The 15,000-nt window shown below is 36.5% G+C and overlaps 1 pseudogene across 1 annotated transcript; it reads right to left on the bottom strand.

Moving 5' to 3' along the window:
- Positions 1 to 1,459: 1,459 nt before the first annotated feature.
- On the bottom strand, positions 1,460 to 2,085 carry LOC108543071 (60S ribosomal protein L17 pseudogene; annotated as a pseudogene). Its single transcript, XR_001889449.1, has one exon. The product of XR_001889449.1 is annotated as a 60S ribosomal protein L17 pseudogene (transcript).
- Positions 2,086 to 15,000: the final 12,915 nt, after the last annotated feature.

Genomic DNA, 15,000 nt, shown 5'->3' with positions numbered 1-15,000 from the left:
GGAGGAATAAAGAATTGTCAAGATAATATAGGAGACTATAAAAACATCACAACTAAATGTAATGTGGGATAATGGAGTCTATCCTGAAACAGAGAAAGGAAATTAGTGAAAAAAAATGGTAAAATTTAAATAAGGTCTGTAATTTAGTTAATAGTATTATATTAATGTTATTTTCTTGATTTTGATCATTGTATTATGGATATATAAGGTATTAACATGAGGGCAAACTGGGTAAAAATACATGGGAACTCCCTGAAATATCTTTTGTAACGTTCCTGAAAATAGACATTTCACACTAGAACAACATTTTGAAGTTGCAATATATACACAAATAATTGAATAGCTTACACTGGAGTTGCTTACATTAGACAAGGCAGTACCATTAGCATTTTTAGTGCATTAATTTATTCAATTCTCATAATAAACCTATGAGTAGGTGCTATAATTTCTCCCATTGTACAGACAAAATAATTGAGGCTAAAGTGCATAAGGAACTTGCCCAAGCTCACATAGTTGCCAAGCAATCTTAAAAAAAAAAAAAAAAAAAAAAAAAATTGAGTCCAGAGCCAGAATGTTAAATTACTGTACAGACCACATTAGATAATTTATAGATGGTCTAAGCCAGGCTTACAAATTGCTGGAGTATTTGAGCCTAAACACAGCAGAGGTTTCCTAGATATAGTATCAACTAGGGCAACCAATAGTTGGTTCACTAAAAATATGCAAAAGAATATACTTCAAGAAGAAGAAAAATGATTCCAAAAGGAAGTTTAAAATGAAAAAAGGACTTGTATGTAAATCTTTTTTTAAAAAATCATGAATAATGTTAAAATGTGAGATTAGAAAAAGATAGCACCAAAATCTTGTATAATAGAAGCATATAAATTTGCAAGAGATTTACCCCCATTAACGCATTCTGAGGTTTACATATTGTTTGAGAGGAGGTAACGATGTTAATAAGCATTAGATTTTGATGTGTTAGGCATAATTGTCTATTTCTAAGGTAACAACTAAAAGGAGGGAAATGAGTATATAACTTTTAGTGTAGTGGAGTAAAAAAAATGCAGTGAGAAAATAACTTTAATAACCAAACAGAAGGCAAAAACTGAAAATATACAAAAAGATCAAGACAAATATAAAATATAAATACAATTTAAAATTGTGGTAACTGCCATCAACTTAAATGAGCCACGTTAAGCAAAAGTAAAGACTGCCATAATAAATAAAAACCAGTTACATGACATTTACTCAAAAAAAAAAAAAAAAAAAAAAAAAACCCATGTAAAGGGGCAAAATAAAATTGGAAGTAGAAAAAGAAATGAGTCAAAATGTAATCAAAATGATCTATAAAGCTATATTAATAGACTTGATGATAATAAGCATGGCTAGCAATAAAGAGAATCACAGCAACATGTTGAGAGTTACTTCACCAGGAAGATAAAACAAACTATATGTAAACTTTTTTTTTTCCTTTAAATTACATTTATTTTAATGCTGAATTTACTCCCGTGCCATAAGGTTTTGTTTCTTCAGTTTCTTCTGGGATATCTTTTTCTTCTGGGCAACCTCCTCTTCTGGTTTAGGAACAATCTGTTCCTTTTCAGTAAGGATCATCTCAATATGGCAGGGAGAGCTCATGTATGGGTTAATCCGACCATGAGCTCTGTAGGTCCGTCGGCGCATCTTAGGTGCTTTGTTCACTTGGATATGCTCGATGACCAGAGAATCTACATCTAAACCCTTAAGTTCAGCATTACTCTCTGCGTTTTTAAGCATGTGCAGCAAAAATTCAGCACTCTTTTTGGGCCATCGACCTTGTGTCCAGCCCCACTGCTTGGCCTGGGCACACCTGCCAACTCCACCATTGTAACGTCGGAATGGTACGCACTGTTTCTGTAAAGTGACATCTTTCAGATACTTCGTGGCTTTTCGAATATGCATACCCTTGATGGCCTGGGCAGTTTCATGAGTGTTCTTAAAGTGAACACGAAGATTGGAACCTCTTGATTTGCATGATTTCGTGGGGTTCTCCGGGTCAAGTGAATAGCGAACCATTTTCACAGATTACCTCAGGCCGCTTAGGGAAAGAACTATACGTAAACTTACCTATACCTGTTAACCTGGATTTGAAATATCTGAAGGACATTATAATGCAATTATATGGGGAAAAAATCATCATCCTGGAAGATTCTAACAAATCTTAGTAATCAATAAATTAGCAGATATAAAGAATCACTAATGGAGAACACAATTAATAGGGTTGATTTAATGAACATTCTTAGCATGAAACAGTATACCTTTCACACAAATACAGAAAATAATAAAATTGAACTGCATGCTGGGCCATAAAGCAAGTCTCAACCAATTTCAAAGAATCAGTAGTACCATATTGTTCTATTCTATGATCAAAGTAGTCATCCCTTTATATTCATGGAGTATTGGTTCCAGGACCCTCCGATACCAAAATTTATGAATGCTCAAGTTCCTATGGAGTAGTATTTGCATATAACCTACACACATCTTCTCCTATATTTCAAATCATTTCTAGATTACTTATAATACCTAACACAATGTAAATACTATGTGAATACTTGTTATACTTTATTTTTATTGTTATTTTGTTGCATTGCTATTTTTAATTTTTCCCCTGAACATTTTTGATCAGTGGTTGGCTGAATCTATGGATGCAAAACCTATGGGTATGGAGGGCTGACTGTACAATTTAGTTAAGCATCAATAAAATTTTTTAAACTACACTTAGAAATGTAAAAAGACCCCTTACCAAATTGTCAAAAGTAGCTATCAAATATATAAAAATATTCAAAGATAAACAAATGATAATATTTGGACAAATATGTAGGATGAAGTCCAGTTACTTGTTTGGGGAAAATTTATAGCTGTAAATTATATGTGTATCTAGAAAAAAAAGGAAGGCTGATAAATAACAATTTATCCAGAAAACATAAACCCAAATAATAAAAAAGTACTAAATAAAAATATGGACAGGAATTGATGAATTAAAAAAAAACACTGTAGAGAGAACCAACAACCCATTTGGTCCCCTGAGAAGACTAAAAAAGAAAAACACAGTAAAATCTCTGTCAAAAATAAGAAAAAAGAATGGAATAATATATTAATGTTTAGGATAAAAGACAACTGATAAGAAGTGTAGAGATTTAAAAAGATAATTGTAACAATTTAAATATAAATAAAACTGACTCAAGAAGAAAAAATTTCTAAATGGTCCTACAACCATTAATGAAGTTAAACAAAGTCTTAAAACCATTGATGAAGTTGAAGAAAAAGTATGTTCACAAAGAAAATTCTAGGCCTAGATGGTTTTATAAGCTATTCATTGACATAAGACATAATTCTAATCTTACAAAATGATAAGCATAATAAATCAAATGTAGAATAAGTTTCAATTAACATAGGGCATGGGCCAAATCTAGTTTGTCATCTGTTTTCATAAACTTTTATTGGAATATAGCCCCACTTTTTTAAAAAAGTATTGTCTGTGCTATAACTGCTTTTATGCTAGAATAGCTGAGTTGAATAGCTGTAAAAGAGGATGTATGGTCCACAAAGTTGAAAATTCTGTTTGGTCTTTAGAAAAAGTTTGCTGATTCCCGATACAGGACGTTAGAAAATAACTGGTGTGAAAACAGAACAGTAAGTGAGAGTTCAAGTGCATGGATGAGTAAGGGATGTGCATGCATGAGAAATTTATAATATTACATAGGGTCGAGAAGTCTATACAGAGAAGGTACCATAGTTCAGATCTTTGTCCTCTGCAAATATTATGTTGAAATGTGATCCCCAATGTTAGAGTTGGGGCCTGGTGGTAGAAGTTTGGGTCATGGGTCCCTCATGAATGGCTTGGTGCCCTCGCTGTGGTAATGAGGGAGTTCTCACTTTATCTGTTCATGCGAGAGCTGGTTGTTTAATGGAGACTGGCACCTCCTCCTCCCTCTCTTGCTGGTTCTTTCAGCCATGTGTCAGAACTGCTCCCCCTTCACCTTCCACCATGGTTGGAAGCTTCCTGAGGTTCTCACCTAAAGCAGATGCTGGCATTGTGCTTCTTGTACCGTCTGAAGAACTGTAAGTCAAAATAAACATCTTTTCTTTATAAATTTCCCAGTCTTAGTTAATCCTTTATAGCAAAGTAAAATGTAATAATATAGAAGGTGAGATTTGTGTCAAGACTTGATGGAAATGGGGAGATTAGGAAAGTGGATTAGGTAAGAGCATTCCAGATGGAAGAGCTGAAACCAAGGCAGCAAGGCAGAAGTCTGCCTTCTATGCTCAAGACATAGCAATGAGGCAGTGAGGCTGCCACAGTGTGCAAGGGGGATAATGGTAATGGTGGAGGAAATCAGGAAGGGGGTATATTGGATGGAAGGGGTGGAAGTTGAAGTTCCTTGTAGGCCACTCTAAGGATTCTGACTTTAAGTCTAAGTGAAATGGGGAATCATTCCAGGACTTTAAGAAGTGTCATGACCTAACTTACTCTCTAAAAGAAACACTAAAGGGTTATGTTGAAAATAGTTTGCAGAGGGGTAAGGGAACAAAGCAGGGCCCTTTTCAAAGGCAAGAAATGACAGTGGATCAGACCAGGGTGATGGTAGGGGAAGTGGTGAGAAGGGATGAGATTCCACATCTATTTTGAAAGAAGAGCTAATAGGATTTCCTAAATGATTACTAGTGAGGCAATAAAGAAAAAGGAGTATAGAATAATCCCAAGGTTTTGTTCTGATTGGTTTAAGGAATAAAGTCACCAATAACAGAAACGGAGAAGCCATACATGGTGCAGGTCTGGGGGGTGCTGGCAAGAGAGATAAGGAGTTTAGTTTTAGACTTGTTAAATTTGAGATATGTACTAGGCATTCAACTGGAGATACTAAGTAGTAGCTGGATATCCAATCTGGTGTTTGGGAGAGGACGCGGAACGCAAGACAAACTTAGAAGATGATAGCATAAAAGCCAAGGACGTAAATGTTGATAAATGAGCAAAGTCCAAGAACTGAGCCCTGGGACATTCAATCATACAGGGTTTGGGGGAAGAACTAGAGGGGTGCGTGAAAAGGAACAATCACTGAGAAGAGGAAATGCTGGACGTGGTAGTGAGGGAAGGCCCTAAAAGCTAAAAGAAAATTGTGTCAAGAAGGACTAAGGAACTTTGTCAGAGGTTGATAGCTAAAATAGGATGAACAGTGAGAATTGACCATTTGATTGACAATCAAGAGATTTTAAAACTACGTTGTCTCAATATATATTCTTTAAAAAGACATTAACGTTAACAACTAAAATAAAAATTCTCTGAAAATTAGGCATAGAAGTGAATTTCCTTAACCTAATAAGGGGTTACTGTATAAAAAACTTCAAACTTGCTGGTTAAAATTCTCTTAAAAATTAGAAAGAAGACAAGGTTAGTTATCAACATAAGTTCTATTAAAAAGTGACTAACAATTAAAACTGAACTCATGGAATTAAAACAACTGAATTCATGAAGATAGAGTACAATGATGGTTACCCAGAGGGTGGGAAAGGGAGTGTGGAGGTTGAAAAATATAGTTAGGTAGAATAAGATCTAGTATTTAAAAGCGCGACAGGGTTACTATAGACAACAATAACGTACTGTATATTTTAAGATAACTAAAAGAAGGAAATTAGAATGTTCTTTACAAAAGAGTTGACAAACGCTTGAGGTGATGGATCTCCCGATTACCCCAATGTGATTATTATACATTGTATCCCTATATAACAACATCGCATGCATCCTATAAATATATGTACCTATTATGTACACATATTTTAAGTGTACTAGAATTCTTAATCAGCGCAGTAAGAAGTACTCATCCATACCTCCGTCAAACACATACATGCAGGGCAAAATGACTGAAAGAGAACAAGAATCACAGATAATGATCCCCAAAATGCTACAATCAAATGATTAACATAGTTTCTAAAGTTTCTGGATATAAAATTTACTTCTATAAATAGAAGGCTTAACCTGTCAAAAATCAAGACTTAGTATAAAGAAATATTAATTAAACAAAGCAGTGTTAATATAAATTTATAAACAATAAAACATAACTAAGAGCCCAGAAAAATACATATAGAAATTTTACTTATGACAGAAACACTATTAGTGAAATAAGTTTGGACTATAAAATAGTACAATTAATTTCCCTATTACGGAAAAATAGAATCCCTACCTTCACATCAGTTACAGACATCAATTCCAAATGAATTATGTGAAAGACAAGATTTAAAGATGTTCATAGGAAAATAATACTTTTATTTTCAAGAGATCGGTCATAAAGGAAAATAAATTAGAATGCATCAAAATTAATAAACTGCATTCATCAAAAGACACCATAAAGATAGTTAGAAGACATGCTTCAAACTGGGAGAAGATATTTGCAACACAAGTAATTAACAAAGATTAGTCTCTAGGATATACAAAGAACTTTTAGAAATCAAGAGAAAAATATCACAGGTGTTTCATGGAAAAATACAGCATAAATGTTCACTGAACATGAAGTGATACACAACCTAATTAGTAAATGCCAACTAAAACTGAAATGAGATTTTCCATACTAAGTACAGGAAAATGAAGTTTCACAATATAAAAGGCTGATGAACATAAAACAACTGGAATACTCTTATTCTATTATTTCCACTTGCACACAAGTAACAGAATGATAAACAAGGGAATGATTAACACAAAATTCAAGAGTGTTGATAAAATTCTGTTAGGAAGAGAGACAGGATAAACAGAAATACAAGTATGTTCATTGCTTATTTATAAAATGCAAAAAATTTAAAAATATTTTAAAGTCTAACAAAAAGAGAACATGCTACACTACATCTGTGTGATGAAGTATTATGTAGATATTTAAACATCACAATTCCAAAGAATAGTGATAAGAAAACTATTTATAGAACTGTCCATTTACAATATGATTCTAATTGGGGAGGGAATAATTCATATGTATGTGCATTTTGTAAAACTAGTTTTGTGAAGGGATTCATTTTCTCCTTTAGAGTTTTACTCTATTTTTTATATTTCCCACATCAAGCTTGTTATAATTAATCGAAAGAAAATAAGCATTTTCTAAAAAATCAGGAAGCATAATTTGATTTGTCTTAATTTTATATTCATGTGAAAACCATAAATTCTACACTCTAGAAATATGCTGATTGTACTTCCTTTAAAATCTTTTTCCAATACATGGAAATATTATACACAAATACCTAAGTTGACCAAATTTGTAAACCAACTTAAGACACATTATGAAAAATCTCACACATGAAGACTTAAGTTGCAATTAGTGATTTAAATTGTACATTCTGTATAAGACATTTAAAATAACATCATACATAAATGAATAAGACTATACTTTATTAAGAATTATTCTGAGTTTCCTGGATGAGAGAGAGATAACTTGAAGAGTGTTGATGAAAAGAATCAAACTCTAAAATATTTGAAGAGATTTATTCTGAGCCACACATGAGTCACCAAAGGCCTTTGACACAGCCCTCAGAAGATCCTGAGAACATGTGCCCAAGGTGGTCAGGGTACAGCTTAGTTTTATACATTTTAGGGAAACATAAGAATCAATGAAACAATGAAATTTTATACAATTTAGGGAAACATAAATCAAATACATAGACAGTGTACACTGGCTTGGCCCAGAAAGGCAGGACATCTGGAAGTGGCAGGGTGGGGCTTCCAGGTCATAGGTAGACAAAGATTTTCTATTAGCAATTGATTCACAAAATTATTGTCTATGACTTAGGAGTGTCTGGGTTAAGATAAGGGGTTGTGGAAACTAAGGTTTTATCATGCAAGTCAAGCCTCCAGGTATCAGGCTTCAGAGAGAATAGATTATAAATGTTTATTATACTTAGAGTCTGTTCTACCAAGTAATTCCAAAAGGGAAGAGGGTATAATGAGGCATGTCTAACCCCCACCCACCTTCCCATCATGGCCTGAACTATATTTTTCAGGTTAACTTTGGGATGCCCTTGGCCAAGAGGAGGAGTCCATTCAGATGGTTGAGGGGCCTTAACTTTTTTTTTTGTTTGTTTGTTTACAAGAGTATTGAGAGTTCTTGCTTCACAAAAATAGGAGCAGAAAGTAGCCACAACAGAATATATAAAGTATTTTGAAAAGAATTCACTTTTAAAAGCCTTATAAATGGATTAAATACTAAATAAGTTTGGCATCATTTGTACAGATGTGTTTCTGAGGTGTCTTCTATTTTTGTTGTCTATTAATTATTTTGATCTCTGAAACCTAGATTTTCTATATCCAGACAATACCATCTGGACAGATTTTAAAACAGGCTAACACCCACATGTAACACATGTATCTGATACTGTTTTATTGAACCTACATTAAAAAGATTGAAGTGTAAGTGCTAACACAGCCCCAGGAAAATTATTGTAATTTCACAGATAGTTCTTACAACTCAGATATCAAGCCCCATTTTCTCTGCAACCCATCCAGAGATATGGAATTGCATTTTCCTTAGTAAGGATGAATCATCTCCAACCCTGATCACTTCAATATGGGCATCTGTTATCTCAGTGAGCACTTTTATCTCAATGGGCAATCATTTGACACGACTTGGAAATCTGCCTATGGTTGACTTGAACTCAATGACAGTCAATGAAAATTTCCCAAGTATCTACATTTCCTTTGTTGTTTTTGTGGGCTTAAGAGAATTTCTAAATTTGATTTTTCAACTTAATGGACCACTAAAATCTGGCAGAACCTAAAGAATAAGAGGATAGAGGCATGAGCAAATATATGCAAAAATGACCCTGAGGTCTCCTTCTGAGTTGCTTCAACACTGAGCACTCTCCACTTCTGCCAGGAAAGGGCCTGCACCCAAAGTTTGCTTTCCATGAGACCAAAGGCTCCCTCCCCTACAGAAGGGTAAGCAATCTCCACTGGGCCTTAAGGTTTCCAGGTGCTAGGCAGCAGGACTTCTGAGACAACTATATGAACAGTCACTACTTCAAAATCTAGTCCATTTGGTGCCAAGCTGGCCTGACTTGTTTTCCTCTAAGAAGTTTCCTCCCTCAAGCTTTTCCTAGAAAAGTCAGGCTGCCTTTGCAAAAATTATTAACAGTGAGAAAATTATGGCAGTGAAAGATCTCATTTAACCAACTCCCATCTTGACTTTAGCCTTCAAACTGCCCTTTTGTATTCCTGGGCTTTGCCAAATGAACTTTGGGAGATATTTAGTTTATAGTTTTTAATGATAACAGCCCCTCCCCAAAACTCAACCACCTTTGTAAGGCTAATGAGACCACCAGGCTAGGATGAATTCTGCTAAGGTGTAGACATAAACAATTGCCATCCATAATTCCAGAGATCACAAAATATAAACTTCCCCAATTACTCCCACAGATCACATCACTACTGTAGAACCTAAGATTCGCCTTTTGAGATGCCTTTTCAGGTTTTTTGCATATCTGATGAGCAATGGCTCCACTTGGACCTGCAGACCCTCCTGTGGCCCCACCAAATGAGGACAATTTCCCACATCCCTATGATTGTACCCCCAGCCAATCATCAGCAAGCATCCACTGCCTAGTCACTCTCCCTTTCTTCTCCCAAACTATCCTTGAAAAACCCTAGCTTCCAAATTCTTGGGGAGGCTGATTTGAATAATAAAACCCTGGTCTCCCCTTTCACCAGCTATACATGTGTAAAACTCTTTATTTCAATTCTCCTGACATGATAAATCAGCTCTATCTGGGCAGTGGGCAAGAAGAACCTATCGGGAGGTTACAAACTGAAAAGCAAGAAGGGAAAAATACTCTGCATTTGGAAGACAAACCCACATCCTGCGTGGCCTGCAGATGACTGTGACCTGGAAGCCCCTTGACAGGTGAGGGGAGGTTGGGAGCTCACATCTTCCCTTCTCTTGCTGATCCTGGCTTTGTCAGTTTTCCCATTCTCCATGAATCCTTTCTTAAACCATGCTGTGTGACATGCTGGAATTCATCTGGAATCATGGGGACCTGAGAAAAGGCAATCCAGAGGGCCTTGCCTTGTGTTACAATGGGTCATTAGCTTCTTTCCCTGTATATATGTCAGTTTAAATAGGTCATGAGGTGACTATGCTAAAGTAGAATTTTAAAGGATGAAGGGGAGTTGAGAGTAGAGTGGATTTGAGGTGTGGGCTTGAGGACTAGAAAAGGTAGTCACTCAGAGAAATGGTATGTGCAAAAGCGTGGAGGGACGAGACAGTTCCTGGAATGACAAGCCATTCAGACTGGTAAAATGGAAAGCATAAGAGAGTGGTAAGAGATGAAATGAGAGGTTGGCAGGATCAGGTATGAAGGGGCTTGAACATCAGCCTAGGACTTAGACTTCATCCTGGGGCCAGCATTCCTCAGATTGGGGTCCGCAGCTAACCACCTTAAAATCTAGAATCCCTGTGGCATTCAGGACCAATGTTTTACTTTTGATTGTGTGGATAAGTTGTAGTACCTAGAAATAGCTTAATTAGGAGGAAAGAGGTTAACTTAATATTCATGTGGCACATTCAGGCCAAATGTCATCATATTATGGTATAAAAATAAAAGTTTCACAAGTGTTTGAAAAAAATGTAATAACTGAGCTAACATGCCTCAGGCTGCACAATTAGGTCAAAGCCACAAGAACCTCACTGTAGCAAATCAACACCCATTCATGCTGCAATAGACAATATTCCGTAAGACTGCAGTGATGTGTCACATCAATTTAATGTTAATTTAGATTTTACTCAAATTGTTTGTATTCACTTTGGTTTTATAGTTGTACAAGAACTAGTAGCATAGAAAAATATATCTAGGTTTTCGTTTGTACGTATTAAGTTATAACAAATATAAGAAAATCACCACAGGACAGAGAGGTGGAAGAGTGCTATGCGAGACTCAGTAAAGCATGGTCTCTGGAACCAGATGGCTTGGGTTCAGATTCTGATTTCACAGCCTGCCTGCTATGTGACATTGTTATTGAAATTAGGTTTGCTCATCTGGAAAATGGGGATAACAGAAGTTCCTACTACACTGGGTATTGTGAGGATTCAATGAGTCAATGCTGAAGATGCTTGGCATAACACATACAGTGGAACCTTGAGCAACATGGGTCAAACTGCAAACATCCACTTCTATGTGAATTTTTTTCAACTTGGATGGAAAACATTGTATATGCAGGTCTGCAAGGCCAATTGTGAGATTTGAGTGCACATAAATTTCGGTATACACAGGAAGTCCTGGGACAAATTCCTCTTGTGTATTAAGGGACTCTTGTAGTTTATGCATATACTACTGTGGTCCCCAAACTTTTATTGGGGCCTATAATTTATTCAACTTGATGAATATTATCTATAGGCAATGAAGGGACCCTGAGAACTTGTCATGTAATAGGCAGACATGTATTTCTGAAAAAATCTTTTGGCAGCATTGAAGAGAATAGATTCAATGGAGACGAGAGATTTAATATCTATTTAGGAGAGAAAAGTGAATGACAGTGTAATTGTGAACCCAGAGTCTTTTCAAAGTGGGGTTCCTTGACTAGCATTACCTGGAACGTTATTACAAATGCAAATTCACAGGTCCTTGAATCAAAAACTTTAGAAAGAATACCTAGGAATTTGTGTTTTCACACACCTTGCAAATGCTTTTGATGCTCTAGGACAGAGGTCGGCAAAAATTTTTTGTAAAAGATTGATAGTAAATACTTTAGTCTTTGCAGGCAACATGATCTTTTTTAAAGTGCACACACACACACACACACACACAAACAAAAAACTTGAAAAATAATAGCTGTGGCCCTATTCCAAAAAATCATTTACAAAACATTGGCAGACTGGATTTGGGCCTATCAGCCATAGTTTGTGGAGTTTGATGCCTGGGCCTGAGACTAGCAATAAAGAAGGAACAGGGTTGAAGAGCAAACTAAGTTTGGGTATGAGATAGTGAGTCTGAGTTGAACACCTGGTTCTGGAGTTCGAAGGAAACAGCAGGAATGGAAATATAGATTCAGAAGACACAGTAAGGTGCTTATTAAAATGGCATGTGCAAACAACATTGCCCCAGCAATACATGGAGCCTAAGCAAGGAAGAGAGCCAGGGAAGTATCCAGAGGCCTACCAACACTGGACAGCAAAGGAAGAAAAAACACAAAGAAACAACATTGAACGGCAAAGGAAAATAACGAGGAACCAGGTCGATGAGACAAACACAGTGAAGGATGGATGGTGTGTCTGACATCAGAGGAGGACAGAACCTGAACACAAACAGTTCCAGTCCCTGCCGTGTTGTACAACTTGAATGCCATCATGCCTGCAATCAGAACATCAGTGACTGTGTGCATGCTCACAGTTCAGTGTATGGGTGAAACAAGTAAGCTCAGTGCAAGTGCAGCAAAAGAAGAATAGAGGAGCAAAAGTTAGTGAAACTTGGCTACATTTCTAAGCTTAGGGCAGAAAATCACATTCACAGGCAGAGACAGATTGAAAACACACAAGTTAGGGTTAATGAAGAATTGAGATTGCTAGGGAATTGAGATAGGGTGGCTCCAAGAGCCTCACAGAGGGATGAGTCTTGAACAGGAGAAGGCATGCCTCCATCCTCACACGTGGGCAGGAGGAATAGAAACACAGATACAGAAGTTTCTGGGTGGGCAAGAAGTTCAGCTTCTTTATTTTCATCATCTCAATTTTATCAGTGAAGTCGGAGGTTATCAAATAAGATTAGAAAAGTGTTAGGCTAATGACAGGAGGAAAGTGAAGATAAAGCAGCATTTCTTTAAAAAAAAGTCAAACTTGTTGCTTCATAGAAAATTTCCCCCTCCCCTAGTCAGTGAAAATTAGTGGTATTCTCTAATTAAATTGGATTTATGAACAGGCCAGGCAAACAAGAAATCTTATTGTTTTCTGTTTTGGCGTTCACTTCTTGATGCTTTCCTTCCCCTAATCCAGGTTACGCTGACTTGATCTTCGACTTCCCACAGAGAAGTGTTCATTTTAACTGGCAGGCAAATGATATTACACTCCAAAGGCCCATCATGCTAAATGACCATTAAACCATTACACTTAAGAACTGCCTCTCAAGATAGAGACTCCAAGTGCTTCACACAGTATCACTGTTTAACTATCAGCATTTTATAGACAGGGAATTGTCATCACCAAGCTCACATGAATTCCTGTGGTTATAAACAAAACATCTGTGGCTGGTTAGCTCGGTTGGTTCATCCATGAAGTTAAATGGCCAAAATCTTGGGTGGAATCCTTGTAAAGCTCTGTTAGTATGGCTCTTTTCACAAGCCATTTGTCTGCAGCCCCAGTTAGATGAGGCATCTCAAAATGGATGCTCCTGATTTGGACAGGGTATGGCTATCACCCCATCAATCAGCCTCCTCTTTCCTTAATCTTCAGCACATGCTCTGTGTTAATGGGGCTATTCTCCTTTCTGGCCATCTCTGCCTCTGTGCCTTTCACCACATTATTTCTTCTGCATTATTGTTTCCATCCAATTCCTCCCTGTACTTCAAAGTTTGCCTCAATTCGCACTAAAGCTCCAGTATTTCTCTCAGCTGACTCCAGCCTCTGTGAGTCTATATAACTGAATGGCCAGCTTTGGAATCCACACTCTATAAATTTAGTTGATTATTTAGTTTAACTCTAGGCTGCCCAAGGGCAGGTACCACAGATATAATATAGAATATAAAGAGAGTATCTTATTTCTACTTTAGGTTTAGTAGAGTAGCCCACACCCCTATACATTGGGCATACATTCCAAGACCCCCAGTGGATACTTGAAACTGTGGATATATAAACCCTATATATGCTATGTTTCTTTTTTAACCTATAATTGAAATAACTGCTAAGTGACTACCAGACATGTAGAATATACAGCATGGATATGCTAAACAAAGGAAGATTCACATCCCAGGTGGGATAAAGCAGGATAGCCAGAGATTTTATTGTTATACTAAGAATGGCAGGCAATTGGAAACCTATGAATTATTTCTAGGATTTCCTATATTTTCAGATCAGTTAACCATGGGTAACCAGAACCGTGGAAAGCTAAAACATGAATAAGGAGGCACTACTGTAGTTCCTCACTAGGTAATCTTGGAAAATTCACCTACCTCTTTGGACATTCGTTTCCTCGTTTGAAGATGAAAAGTCATATAACTCACTACCTTACACTTTTTTAATCACTACAGCCTTTTAATAGCACTCAGACTTGATTGATGAGTCAAAATTCTATGAGTATGAATCTATAACAAGAGTGAAAAACCAAACCCACACCTGATGGCCACGTGGGTCAGCAGCAACAGTTCTTTCCTTCATTTTTCATATTTCCAGCCATACCATGTCAAGTTGTGAAGAGCAGCGTGTCTTATACACAGGTAGGAGTGCTACTGTTGGAATGTTAGCTTACAGATTTTAAAAGGTGGTCATTTGATAACCATCTTTAGGCCGCAACTTCGACAGTGCAGTTACAGTGAGAAGCTTGTGCCTGGTCAGCAGGACAACTGATCCATTTACATGGAAGGAATTATACATACCTTGTCCATGGTTTACTGCTCTATCAGTGGTTCTTAAACTGTGGTCCAGGGAGCCCTGGTGGCCCCTGCAAGGCATCCAAGAAGTCAAAACTACTTTGCTAGTAACACTAAATTGTCACTTGTCTTTTTCATGCTCATCTTTTCATCAGTTACAGTGCAGTTTTCCAGAGGCTACATGATGTGTGATATCACTACAGCTTGAATGAAGAAGCAGATACATGAACCCAACTATCTATAAAGCCAGACACTAGAAAGACCTACCAAACTGTGGGAGAAAATTGTCACGCTTCTCACTCACTTTTTGCTTCAGGAGATTTTTTATATACATATATATATATATATACACATATATATACATATATATACATATATATATATACATATATATACACATATATATACATATATATATA

The sequence above is a fragment of the Rhinopithecus bieti genome, unplaced genomic scaffold (genome assembly GCF_001698545.2).
Source record: "Rhinopithecus bieti isolate Rb0 unplaced genomic scaffold, ASM169854v2 scaffold_23460, whole genome shotgun sequence".
In the NCBI taxonomy this organism is placed as follows: domain Eukaryota; kingdom Metazoa; phylum Chordata; class Mammalia; order Primates; family Cercopithecidae; genus Rhinopithecus; species Rhinopithecus bieti.
This window is presented reverse-complemented; position numbering and strand designations above follow the sequence as displayed.